Source organism: Gorilla gorilla, chromosome 8, assembly GCF_029281585.2.
Source record: "Gorilla gorilla gorilla isolate KB3781 chromosome 8, NHGRI_mGorGor1-v2.1_pri, whole genome shotgun sequence".
Classification (NCBI taxonomy): Eukaryota; Metazoa; Chordata; class Mammalia; order Primates; family Hominidae; genus Gorilla; species Gorilla gorilla.
Genome location: NC_073232.2, coordinates 133,102,687 through 133,117,454, shown reverse-complemented (window position 1 = coordinate 133,117,454; position 14,768 = coordinate 133,102,687). Strand labels below are relative to the sequence as shown.

At 40.2% G+C, this 14,768-nt stretch overlaps 1 long non-coding RNA gene across 3 annotated transcripts in view; it reads left to right on the top strand.

Moving 5' to 3' along the window:
- The window catches only part of LOC109028628 (uncharacterized), a 162,075-nt gene that overhangs the window by 102,581 nt on the left and 44,726 nt on the right, over window positions 1-14,768 (top strand). The window lies entirely within an intron of this gene.

The following is a 14,768-nucleotide window of genomic DNA, read 5'->3' as shown; positions in this document are numbered from 1 at the left end:
CTGTTTGGAAGTGCCCTCAGTCCTACGGAGTGAAGATGCTAGGGAGGTGGAAGTAGGGCATCTCTATGCTTCTTTTGACCACCTCAACTCTCCTTTCACCTGCTTCCAGCTTTGGCCAGGCTTAGGGTGCAGGACCTGAGGCAGAGAGAGAATAAGTCACACACACCTAGGGGCCCCATGGAGCTGTGATCCACTGCCCCAGCAGGACAACTCTGTTCTCCCCGCTGTTTAACTACAACTGGAAGGGCAGGAAAAGAAAGCAATTGGAAGAGAATTAATAAAAACAGTGCATAGTAAGGCTTTCTTCTCTGCTTGCTCAATAGTCCCTAAAGTAAGAATATCTAAAATGTGAAGGTTGTGTATGGTCCAACAGTAGAAGCCACCCCAAACATTTGACAATTTAGCACATTATTTTCATGTGAGTTTCTGCAGATGCAGCAATCATGACTAATGCATAAGTGAATAAATAAGCTAAAAAGGTGCCCCCACATCAAAGCTTGAAGTCAGATTTGGGCTTGCATATATGTAGCTATATTTAAATAGCTTTTTGTTATTTTTACAAATTATTTTTAAAAATTACTGCTTAAAGCAAAAATAATAATATATTGTGTGGTTTATAACATAGGTGGAAGTATAACATATGATTACAATCGCTTGAAGGCTGGAAGGTAAGAAGTAGTATTAGGCTTGAAGATAGGCTGGGTTGAGTTTAATATGTCACTCAACAGACAGACTCCATTTCATTTTGTTCTGGAGAATATGATACTTTTCATACAAAAATATGTTACTTAACATGGATTGAGTTTATTATTGTTGTATTAAAATGAATCAATATCTTACAATATCAGCTTTAATTTATAACATGATAAACATTGATAGATACATAATCCACAAGAACAAAAGCTCTTTGTAATCTTCAATCTTAAGACTGTAAGAAGTGCTGACACCAACAAGTGTGAGAACTGCATGCCCTTGAAAAGAATTTGTCAGGAACACATATACACTGTTGGTGTGAGTGTAAATTAGTTTAACCATAGTGGAAAACCGTGTGGCACTTCCTCAAAGACCTAATGTCGGCAGTAACATTTGACCCAGCAATCCCATTACTGGGTATATACCCCAAAGAATGTAAATTGTTCTATCATAAAGACACATGCCTGTGTATGTTCATTGCAGCACTATTCATAAAAACAAAGTCATGAAATCAACCTAAATGCCCATCAATGACAGAATGGATAAAGGAAATGTGGTACATATACATCATGGAATACTATGAAGCCATAAAAAATGAGATCATGTCCTTTGCAGGAACATAGGTGGAGCTGGAGGCCATTATCCTTAGCAAACTAATATAGGAACAGAAAACCAAACACTGCATGTTCTCACAAGTGGGAGCCAAATGATGAGAACTCATGTACACATAGAGGGGAACAACACACACTGGGGCTTGTTGGAGGGTAGAGGATGGGAGGAGGGAGAGGATGAGGAAAAATAATGAGTACCAGGCTTAATACCTGGGTGACAAAATAATGTGTACAACAAACCCCCATGACACAACTTTACCTATGTAACAAACCTGCACTTGTACCCCTGAGCTTAAAATAAAAGTTAAAAGAAGAAAAAAGAAAATAACATGTCATCCACTGTTCATTAAGGTCCAGGCATTGACTCCAGAGTTTATTCTCTAAGGACACTACTGCTCTGCATCTCAAATGTAAAAGAAAAAAAAAAGTTGTTTTTTTTCCCCAAAATTCAACATCCATTCATTAAAAGAACAGCAATCTAAAAATAGAAAAGAACAGCATTACCTGATGAAGAGTCTCTGCTAAAATGTACAGAAATATCATACCTGAAGAGTGCAACATTGCATATATTCCCTCTGAAGTTAGGAATAAAATTTTCCTTGCTTTCATCACTGCTTCTATTCAACATTGAAAAAAAAAAAGATTTTAAATCAGTGCAGTAAAATAAGAAAAATGAATAAAATGTATAAGACTTAAAAAGACAGAAACAAAATTGCTGTTATTTTATTTTGCTGTTATTATAGACAAAATTTTGTTGACACAAAAATTTCCAGTGGAGCTACAGAAAAGCTACTGAGAAATAGGACAGTTCTAATGGTGACTGGATAGATCAATATAAAAATGAATACTGTTCTTATTTCCTAGGAACTATTAATTAGAAAATGTAATTTTAAAAAACACTAAACTTGATATTTGTAACAGACATTTGCAGATACAACAAAATTAAAAAAAAACTTTACTGAAAGATTTAGAAAGATATATAAATACCAGTTCATTGGCAGGAAGATTTAATATTATAAAGAAGACATATCACTTCTGCACTTTCATTGTTAGTCTAATAAAAGTCCTAACAAGACTTTTTTCAGAATTGGACAAGCTGATCCTAAAGCCATATGTAAGAGTAAAGAGTGAAAAAATTCCCAGACAAATGTAAAGGAAGTGGCCATATGTGTGGTAAGGGAGAAAGTTGGGATGGGGAACAAAATTTTTCTTATTAGATAGCAAAGCTTACTGTATTAGTTCATTTTCACACTGGTATAAAGACTGCCAGAGACTGGGTAATTTATAAAGGAAAATGGTTTAATTAACTCACAGTTCAGCATGTCTGAGGAAGCCTCAGGAAACTTACAATCATGGCAGAGGGTGAAGGGGAAGCAAGGCACCTTCTTCACAAGACAGCAGGAAGGAGAATGAATGCAGGAGGAACTACCAAACACTTACAAAACCATCAGATTTCATGAGAACTCATTGAATATCATGACAACAGCTTGGGAGAAACTGCCCCCATGAGCCAATTACCTCCATCTTGTCTCTCCCTGGACACATGGGGATTATGGGGATTATAATTCAAGATGAGATTTGGGTGGTGACACATAGCCTAACCATATCACTTACCATGGAGCTGTAGAGAATAAATCAGTGCAGCATTGTCCTGGGATGTCAGGCAGCCTGGACACTGAGCCACATATAGATGCAAGCTTGGTATATGACAGAGGCAGCTTTAAAATTAGCAGAAGGTAATAGACCAAACAAGTAATTCTAGCACATTTTCAGAAGAAGATAACATTTGATCATTATCTGCCGTCATATTAAAAATAGTTCTATAATGTAAAAATATGAATGTCAAAAACAAAACTATAGAACTATTAGAAGAAAACATGGGCAAATATCTTTATGAGAACAGAATAGGAACCAATTTGAAGAAAACCTTTTTTCATGATAGGAAAAGTACAAGTCACAAATAAAAAGTGTGATAAAGTTTTCTAATTAAAAGTATAAACTCACCTGCCAAGAAGCAGGAAAAAACACGAAAAGATAAGAACAGATTTTACAATCCATGTAATTAACAAAATATCAGTAACCAGAATGTGTAAAGAATCCCTATTTAAAAGACAAACTCAATAGAAAGATAGGGAAAATAATATAAATAGGAAATTCCCTGAGGGGGAATATTTCATGATCCATCAACATGAAAATATTCTCAACCTCTCACACAAATAAGCACATTTCAAAATGAAACAGCATTGAGATACACACACATCACTTACGTCAGCTTAGGACCATTAATAAGCATGCTCATACCTAGTGTTGGTGAGGACGTATAGGAATGGGCACGCTGTACCATCACTGGAGATGCTAATTGGTCCAAGTGGCCACTTCAGAGAGTGATGTAGCATCTCTCAGTACATTCTCCTTTAGAGAAACCCACATTTGCACAAAAGGAACATATCCACGGGTGTCAGTGCAGCTCTGTTATAGCATGTAAGTGGAAACTACCCATCAGTAGAGAAATAGATAAATAATCTGAGGTCTCTGAATAAAGTGGAGGCTGGAAGTAGATCAGTATGGTACCAAAGTAGGTACATTTCCAAAATATAAAAGCAAACAGCAAAAGAAATGAACAGTATTACACCATTTATCTAAATTTTAAAAACACACAATAGTGCATATACTATTGTAGTATCAGGGCCAAGGGAAAATTCTCCTTTACCTTCTAAAGGTTTACTGAAAATCACTGACAAGAGGGAGATTAATAAGAGAATGGACATACATATTTATTTAGTGTATTATTTAGTGTATACACGGGAGCCTTCAGAACAAAGACTCAAAGCTACAGGGGAAATTGTCCATTTTTATGCTTAAGTTCAACAACCATGTAGAAATATGATTGGACAGAAAAGGTATGATCTAATGCTAATAGCTGACTGAGTGAGGAAATCCAGCAAGGCCCGTCTGTCTAGATTCTTCTCAGCCTCTCAGAGCATGCACTCCTTCCTTCTGGGTGTGGGGCAGAACCCTCTCTTGAATGGGGCTCTTAAGACCTACAGTCAAATAACGTAGGTGAGATAATTTCTTCATGGTCCGTTTTTACACAGACAGGTGGAGGAAAAGTTAAAGTAACATTTTTAAGTTTTATGGCTGGCTTTGGGAAGAGGGGTTCTGGTTTCTATGACCTGCCTTGGGGAAGAGAGATTCTAATTTCTCTGCCTAGCCTCAGGGGAGAATGGAACTGAGAGACAGGAGAGCAGAAGAAGGTCAGAGAAAAGCTTTTGCTTCTGAAGCTGCTTCTGAGGCCTGCATTTCAGGGTATTGTTTTCTGAGTCCTAGCAGTAGAAATGGTAAAAATACATTCATCACAATAATTCCCATTAGCCTTAATAGTGGATACTAATGAGGAAAGGTAAGAAGGAAGGAAATGAGAAATGAGTTGGGGATTTAGCTGTATTTGCAATGTTTTATTTCCAAAAGTTGTGAGCCAAACATATATGACAAATGTTAGCTGTTTGCTTTTGGTGAAAGACATCATTTTTTGTACTTCCTCTGTATGTTGTAAACATTTGCATAATTAATCAAATTTTTTTTTAAAGATTATGTAAATGGCAAAAAGTTTTTACCTGTAGAATAATCTGCCTCCCCCAAAGTTATCCGTGCCCTAATCCCCAAAACCTATCAATATATATTTCTTTTCATGGCAAAAGAGACTTTGCAGATGTCATTGAATTAAGGATCTTGAGATGAGGAGATTTTCCTAGATTATCTGAGTAGGCTCAACATAATTACAAAGAATTACAGGAATACAGGCAGCCTCTAGGAGCTGGAAAAGGCAAGGAAACAGAGTCTCCTCCAGAGCCTCCAGGACAAAATGAAGCCAGATGAGACCCTGATTTTAGCCTCGTTTGACCCATATCAAACTCTGATCTCCAGAACTGTAAGAAAATAAATTCGGGTTGTTTTAAGCTATCAAAGTTATGGTAATTTGTTAGAGCGGTCAGAGAAAATTAATATATTAGCTCATCCTAATTTCTGTTTTTAAAATTAAAATGAGGTCTATAATCTGCCAGGTCTCTTAGTTCATTTGTGCTGCTACAACAACATTCCATGGACTGAGTAATTTATAAACAATAGAAATGTATTTCTCACCGTTCTGGAAGCTAGGAAGTCCAAGATGACGGCATCCGCATTCAGCATCTGGCGAGGGCCTTTGCTGCATCCTTACATGTCTGGAGGCAGAAAGGCAAAAAGGACTTAGATGGTTCCCTGGGGCCCTTTTATAAGGTACTGGTCTCATTCATGAGGGATGACTTCATTGCCTTCTAAAGGCCCCACTTCTTAACACTCACGCATTGGGTCTTAGATTCCAACATATGAATTTTAGGGTGACATACATTCGAACCATAATACCAGGGAAATGTTCTAAGGTTTATTCACTCAACAAGTACTTATTGAACATGACTGCTGCTATGCCCCAGACACTCTGCTGTGGACTTAAGATAGAAAAGTGAGATAAATTTGACAAAAATTCCTGCTCTTTGGGGAAGGAGTGGGTGGAGACAAGAAATAAGAAAAAAATAAAGTTAGAATATAAATAGAATATTAGTACAGTGGTGAATGCTACAGAGACAAGAAACAGAACAGGTGTGGGGCTTGGGAGTATGGAGGGTGTGCTTGGGTGAGAAGTGATTACAATTTTCAGAACGGTGCCCCAGTCAGGAAGGCGACACATGAGCCAACTCTTGGAAGAGATAAAGGGAATCTGGTCATATGGATGTGCAAAGGAAGAGTGTTCTAGCAGAGGGAACAGTCACTGCAAAGCCCTAGGCTCAAGTATGCTCAGTGCATTTGTGGTACACAAAGAGGCCAATGGGGCTGGCACAGAGAGAGCAAAGGGGAGGGTTACAAGAGCTATCTCAGAGAGGAAGGAGAGAGGTGGGTTGTCAAGATGTTCCCCAAGTTAGTGGCTGCGTTTGATGTAAATATAATCCTAAAAAGCCACCATGAGTCTAAGACTGCTTTTCAATGCTAGGAATATTTATACAGTGGCAGCCATGAATGCTACGGCCTGTCACCCTGTTACTCTGCATGGCAGTGTGTGGGCAGCCCAGGCATGGGCTTGGTGTGAGGGAATCTATTTCTGATAGGGGACCCAGGTAGTCTGGGGCTGGGGCAGTGGCTATCAGCTTGCCCAGAATTTATCCAGTGGCCTGAGGCAATGCTCCAGGAGTGCTTAAAGCAACTGGCCTCCTTGGCTCCCACTAACTAATGCTGAGGTCTGTCAATAGAATTCATTTTTCTAGCATTAGCACCAAAAGTGTCCAGGCAGGCTACAGTAAGCAACACATCACTGGTGGGGTGCCCCAGGCAAATTGGAAAAGCTGTGGCCACATAGAGTGGGGGAAAGAGCAGGGGACCTCCCTGAGCCTCAGTTTTCTCCTCTGTAAGCGGAGTGTGCTGACTCCCCAGGATTATGCAAGAGTTGGAAGAGCAAGGATGTTGGGGAAATGCTGGGCAAGCAAGCAGCAAGTGCTCAAAGGATGCTGAAGCCAGGGCTTCCTCCCTTCTTTCCTTCTTCCTCTCCTGCTTAGCATGGTGTTGGGTCCAGGAACAAAATAATCTAGAATACAAAAAGTGTCATAGGTGAGCTGTTGGGAAGGGCTGCAGGATGGGCTGCTGGCAGCCTTCCAGCTGGGGAAGTCAGAGAGGCTTCCTGGAGGGGTGGCGGCTGAGCTGGCTAGGATCCAAATGTGAGGATTCCTCCTGGGGAAAAGCAGCAGCAAAAGCAGCCTTGGAAAGAGGAAAGCAGGGGATCCAGGGCCCTAATTCAGGGAGGGAGTTGTGCATAATAGCAGGTGTGACAGCCAACAGAGGGAATGGGAGGGAAACTGGCAGGAGGAGGGTCTGAACTTACACTCTTTACAGAGCCTCAGCTGGCTTTTGAGTTTGCACGGAGTGTAGGAAGTGAGCAAATCAATGTATGCTTTGAGAAAATTAATTTGGTATAAGTTCCTCCTGAATTTCATTGTGTTTGATATGAAAATTTAGCCTTGGGCCAGCATTGCATGGAATTTTTAAAGTGTATCACTTCACAGATTAAAAGGGGGCCCTCTGCTCCTGATACCCTTATATAGAGAGTTCTACTTAATTTTACAGAAGGGTACAGTTTGACCTGCTCTTGTTCCATGCAACTTGGAAAAATAAATTATTTAACCAAGGATATGCTTTAGGGCATTATGTTTGCCTTTTTTATTTTAAAAATTGTTTGTCCTTCCATTTTCACACCTTTAGTTATTCAATACAACCTTTATTTTACTAAAATCATGTGCCTGTCCTCTTGAAACTGAAAAACTTGTCTAATATCATAAAACCATAAGGGAAGAGTGTTCTCTGCCCCAGATTTTGGCCTATATGCCTCTTTTTTCTGTTTAGTCTTAATTGAAAGATTGTTTTATACATTGTTCTTTCTCCCCATATCTATTTTTGTTTTTTCTAGTCTTATTTCAGAACTCACTCAACCATTTCTGCTTCTCAAAGAGATGCTATTCTGTTGATAATAGAGAAATCTCCAGGTGCACTGCCATTATCTAATTCTGGGATATTATTAAGAGCATTTAATTCAAACAATCATGTTTTATTAGAAAAGAATGACTAAGTCTTTGATTGAATTGACTAGGGCATAACTATTTTAGGGTTTGTTATTAGAATTTAGAATTATCAGGCAATTTCTATGGCTGTTTGAGGTGTCTGTTTTTACTTGTAATAATGATTCTTCTAATAAAACCTTCTGTAGGATAGTGTTTTCTTCTTATTAAGGGGCTGATATGCTTTATTTAATATAATCATCTTAATGCCTCAGGAAGTTTTCTATTATTTTCATTACAAGATTGGGGAAACCCAGGCATGGGACTTATATGACTTACCCAAGCAGGTGACACCTTCACTTGAACCTTCATTTGTATTCAGGTTTTTTTTTTGTTTTTCTTTTTTTTTTTTTTTTTGAGACGGAGTCTCACTCTGTCACCCAGGCTGGAGTGCAGTAGTGCGATCTCAGCTCACTGCAGCCAGCCTCCGTCTCCTGGGTTCCAGTGATTCTCCTGCCTCAGCCTCCTGGGTAGCTGGGATTACAGGTATGCGCCACCACGCTGGGTAATTTTTGTATTTTTAGAAGAGACAAGGTTTCACCATATTAGCCAGGCTGGTCTTGAACTTCTGACCTCAGGTGATCTGCTTGCCTTGGCCTCCCAAAGTGCTAGGATTACAGGTGTGAGCCACCATGCCGAGCCTGTCTTCAGGTTTATAAGTCAGTTCTCCTTCTGTAGTTATGTTAATGCTAAGCCCATGTGTTACATGTTATCCCTGAATTTGTGAATCCCAGAAAAACTGGCTGTTGTGGAACAATTTCTACAGAAAAAGAGGGCTAGAAATGTTTTCATTGGATACTGATAACTCTGCTTCAGTGCGACCTTTAACTAAATTATAACCATTATCATTCATTTTAATAGAGTTGATGTGATGGTGGGCACCAATGTCAATCTATTATTATGAATCATTTTCTGTATCGTGAAATCAATACCTTTTCTCTCATTACTATTTGTATTCTTTTGGTATTGTTATAGATAAGTGTTCCTCAGCCTCCGCTCTATTAACATTTTGAGCCACATAATTCTTTCTGTGGGGAGCTGTCCTGAGCACTGTAAATGTTTAGGAGAAGCTGTGGCCTCTACTCAGTAGATGCCAGTACCAACTCTCACCCCAGTTGTGACAACCAAAAAGTCTCTAGGTGTTGCCAAATATCCCCTGGGGGACAAAGTCGTCCTTTGTTGCAAATAACTGCTGTTGATGATATAGGAATTAAAATATTTTATTCTCTTAAGCTATTGAATTCTCTAATCTAAACATGCATTATTAATTACTTTGAAGCACACTTACCCATTGATCCTCCTATCATCAATAAGAATCCGTTGAGAACATCTTCCAGTACAGAGAGGAACCAACATCTGGTTAATTCAAACACAACCCCTGGGATCAGGTAATTAAACATGTTCTTAACTAGCTGTCTTACCAAAATCAATACAAACTGCTGTTTCATCCATCTTAACTACAGAGCATGTGTTTTTCTAGTAATGTTCCTTGTCGAGCTTTTAGAGCTGGGAATTGAGAAAACAAGCCAGAATCGGCATCTTTGGTTGCATAATAAATGTGTTTGACACACATCAACCTGAGTACTCTGCAAATTTGATAATCGTCTCACCAATTTTTGTGTTAGATCATTTCAAATGAAGCAACCATTTATGATGGGGTAGGAGGAAAGGAGGTAAGGGTCTAGGGAAAGAGACATACACGAGAAAGGGAGGACAAAGAATTCTGGAGGATGCCTACATGAGGCAAGTATTTCTGGATTCCAGGTTGATAGACAAGAATCAATAGGATGTGGTTGTTAAATATACAGTCCGTAGACTAGACCATCCAGTTCACATCTCAGTCCTTCTACTTATTAACGATGAACTTGAGCAAGACATTTACATTTTCCCTGCCTCACATCTTATGGTGTTGCTATCAGGATTAGTGAGTTGAAAGAAATAAGGCACTTAGAAGAGGAGCCAGCAGATAGTTGCTTAATGTTACTTGTTATTCTTAAAACAATATAGATAGCTTTGCATATAGAACTACCCATTGACACAGAGCTGGAGAGAGGCAGTTGTGGTCTGGTGGCTTGGGTTTGGAGCTGAGCCCTGCCATTCATTGCTGGGTGACGTCTGGACCTTGGTTTTGTCGGCATAAGTTGGTTGTAAAGATTAAATGAGAAAAGGCAGGTAAAGCCCCTGGCGAGGGGTCTGGTACAAAAAGCAATAAATGCCAGTTTCTTTCCCCAGGCTTGAAGACTGATGCCTAATTCTAGCTGGTTATGAGACCCAGGAAGATTACTTAAAATCTCAGATCCTCAGTTTTCACATCCATGGACTTACCAGATCCATCTTTCCATCTGTCCATTCAATAAATTTCATTCAATCATCACTAAGTTGGCCCAGACTAAGTCCTGGAAATCTTTAAATCCCTCATTTAAAAAATATGGAGAATTTCAAATGTCTGAAAAACAGATTATGCATAACCAACCCCCTTTAACCCACCACTCAATTCGAGCAAGCCAACTTTCAGCTTTAGACTTTAGAAGGCCCTTGAGTTAGGATGGCATGGAGGGTGGAATAAAAATATCAGGGGGTTTCTGTTAACTCCAAGCTTAATACGAGTTACCAATATAATGTGGCTATAGCCCAAACTAATAACTCCCCTTAGCCTACATTAAAACAAGCATCACATTTAGAATAAAGGCGATGATGCTCTTCTCTTACAAGCTGCTCAGGCCTGTCCTGGAGTTTTCCATTCTGTTTCCACATCACATTCAAGAGGCCCCTACATCAATAAGAAAAGGTCAAGAGGAGAAACAGCAGGATTGTTACACAGCTGGAAGCCATGAGTACTGATTATCATTGTCACTTATTAAGCTCCTGCTGTTTGCAAGCTGTATGGCAAGTGCTTTCTATAAATTATTGAATTCTCATAAACACAAAAAAGTAGATGTTATTGCTTTCACACCACTTTATGGATGAGACAGAGTATAAGATGAAACTGAGTAAAAGAAAATTTGAAATTCATCTCATTCACCCAGTAGGTCACTGAGCAGAGACTTGAACCCCAGCAGTCTGGTTCCAGGACCCACATCCTGAGCCCTACACCCCAGCCCCAGGAGGCTTAACCTAGAGAAGAGAAATTGAGCTCCACAATCTTTCTTTAAATTCCTTGGAAGGCTGTCTTGTGGAAGCCCTCTTTGATGGACTTTGTGTGGCTCCAGAGGGCAGATGCAGGTTCTAGGTGTAGCAGTAACAGGCAGTGGGTTTCATTTCAACACAAAGTGCTTTTTATTCCTTAGCACTATTCAGCACACATGTGGCTTGGGAGGCAGTGAGTTCCCTGTCACTGGAGATGTGCAAACAGTGGGGTAGTGTGGGAAGCAGGAAGAGAACAATCAGGCAGATCTGATTTGCAATCTGATTCTGTCACTTACTAGCTTGGCGGCTTGGACATAATACTACTTCTCTGAACCTCAGTTTCCTATCTGTAAAATGAAAATACTTAACTTAAAAGGTTGTTTTGAGAATTAGAGATGCTATTTACAGAGGTCCTGGCTCATGATAAATACCTGATAAATGGCAGCCTTGTTTCAAATTTCTGCATAAACTCATGCATCTGCTGGGGGGTTGGACTGCTTCCCCTCTAGGTTCTGTGCATCACTCCATCCTGACTGACACCCAGGAGTCTTGGCTTTTTAGGATTGACTCCAAAATGGCTTTATCCATCACTGCAAAGTGAACATTTTGCAATCCTCATTAGATGCATATTCTTATTAACTTTTCTCTGAAATCATCCTTTACTGTGTCATGAACTGAGAAAAAGAAGGAGCAAAAAGAATAATGGTTAAGGGCTCCATCTGCTGCATCTTGGTTTACAGCAAAAAAGGCCGTGCATTACCCAACCTTGGGAGTATCTATTTTTAAGCAAGCTAAATTTGCTTACATTATGCAGGATTGCATGGAAATGTGGACTTGAATGTCTGAAGTTTGAATGTTGAAGTATCTGGGGGCTGTGCTACGCTGGCTTGGCTTCCCCAGGCACTTGATGCTGGGTGGAGGAGTGTGCAGAACTGCAGGAGAGGAGCAAGCATCATCTGTAACAGTACAGTGTTGGCCAACCCAGCTTTTACTTCGTCATTCATCAAAATGTTCGCTGTTTCAAACTATTTGAGTCCCAAAGAGAATACGTCATCAGCATTGCCCTCTAGCGTGCTACAGCAGGTCATAGGCCAGTGGGTTTCCTTATTTTTAAAGCTGTAGAGCCCTTTTCTTCTGTAGAGCTCTTTTCGTTCATGGATTGTCCCAAGGGACACTGGTAGGTAAGACAGGTGAAAGGGATACCCTTTGGGTTGAAGTTGGGGTGGGGAACTGGAGGTTGCAGTCTGTTGGCCCCTTGACCACCCTCAACAGCTCCTCCTAGTGGTCTGGAGGCATCACCTTGAACCTCTAGGGCCCCTGGAATCCAGATTGACAACCAGTTGGACACAGCCATTTCAAATCCCTTTCTTGTTTTAAGAGGCTTCTTTGACTGCCACCTTTTACACACAGCAGGTTTGCAAGCCCTTCTAGCACCCACAGATGGTAAGAAATTGGAGGGACTTCCCTGCTGACTTGGTCGTCAGAGTCAGCTGAGTATAACACAGACCCTATTTTGAACCCAGTCTTTTAATGTTAATGAAACAGAATAATTTTACTTTGTTTTGCTTTCTAAGCTTTTTACTGAATTGCCATTATTTTCAAAATGGATGTTAGTGGAGGAGGTGGTAATACAATAGCTACCAGCATTTATTGAAGGAAAATAAGGAAATAATTGTTCACTTGACATTGCCATGATTTTAACGGTTTGGGGAAAGGCCACCAGAAACAGAGTTTTGAGTGTGAATAATGATTCTGCCATGCCTGGGAAGCTGGAGGAAGCTCTTATGGACACTTGACTGATCCTGCTTAGACCTCAAAGCATCTAGACCAGGGCCTGGCATACAGTGGGTGCTCAATATGCATTGACTGGATGAGAATGAACCCAGGGTACCAGACACATTATAGCTTCATGGCGCTGTCCCGCACATTGCAAAAATGTAACTCCAGTTTGTGCCTCTTAGGATTTCACTGATCAGTTATTTCCCCCTCTCTTCTGGCAGAAAAGGAAGAGGCAATATAAGATAGGATACATTTACATTTTTAATTTTCTTTTAGTAAAACAGCTTCTTTTAAGCAAAGACAGTTTGGTGGTAGCACAAGTAGATGCTGAAACCAATTAGTGAGATGACATGAAGTAAGATAGAAAACATGTAGCTTTAATTGAAGAAAGTTGCAATATAAAATCAAGCTGCCAGCCTTTAAAATTGTAATTAATTTTAGGGGAAGAAAAAGCTCATCGAATCGTTCTCACTGCTGTCTCACTCAAGTGTTTGTGCAACCGACTGTCTCATTTAACTCTTCCTTCCTGCAAGTTGCTCTTCCAGACAGCTTCTGATCCATGAGAAATACTCCTCTCTGGGAGACGGTTTTATGACTCAGTGGATTCACAGAAGCTCTTTCCTCTGAAGATGTTTTTAGTGATCTCCAAAGGATGCTACATCATAAATTCTGATAGAAGACATGAAATGTGACAGTGGACATGATCAGGCTGGTAACTAGCATCCCAGGTCTATCTGGGGTCATAAACAATGGCGCTGTTGGAAATGATGAAAAAGGAAACTGTCGGCTAATGAGATCAAACATCCAGTCAAGGCAGGCATTAACCCACCTGCTTACGAGGTAGTTGGCACTTTCTAGATTCCCACGAAACAATGAAGGAAGCACAGAGAGGGAGAAAGGATTCAAGCAGAGTCTAAAAATTCCTCCCACAGTAGCCAAATCTCTACTAACTCAGCCTCACCAGTGCTTGATATCCCACCATTATAAATCCATACTGTAGTTGATTTCTCCAGGTATCTTTTTGTATTTTTATTTTTTGAGACAGAGTCTTGCTCTGTCACCCAGGCTAGAGTGCAGTGGCACGATCTTGGCTCACTGCAACCTCTACCTCCCAGGTTCAAACGATTCTCCTGCCTCAGCCTCCCAAGTAGCTGGGATTACAGATGCCTGCCACTGTGCCTGGCTAATTTTTGTATTTTTAGTAGAGACCGCGTTTCACCATGTTGGCCAGGCTGGTCTTGAACTCCTGACCTCATGATCCACCCACCTTGGCCTCACAAAGTGCTGGGATTACAGGCATGAACCACCATGCTCGGCTCCAGATATCTTTTTAGAAAGACTCTGATCTGAAAAGGCACCTCTGTATGCTAGTGTGAGTTAATTGATCAGATACCTTTCCTCATTGGCAATAGAGATAGAGGCAAAGGGGAGCTTTGAGTAACAGGACCTCGATCAAACCTTTGTGTGCCCACCTTGTGATTGTCTTCCAGTGTGTGCTGAGTTGTATGACAAATAATGAGACAATGGGAAAGCTACTCTTGAAGGCTCTGTTCTCTTTGTATGGGCAAATAAAGCAGAAACCTAATTCACAGGCTCCTTTCTCATGATCACTATTTGCACAATGCTCTGCATAGTGAGGGATGTCATGTCCTTTAATCCTGACTACAAAAGGCAAAGGACCTGTATTGTAAGGAAACAAGGGAGCCGGAGCATGTGCAAAGAATGTTCACTTCCGACAATAAGTGGGTCTTAAGATTGTGTTTAATTCTGCTTGAAAGTATTGTGGGCATATAATTTTCATTTCTGAAATGTTATCCTCATTTCTCACCAATCTTTAATGCGCAGAGGCTAATGATTTTAAATTTCATTGTTCTTGCCCTTGAGCTTGTCAGTGAAATAATAACCCACCATGAAACTTGTCCAT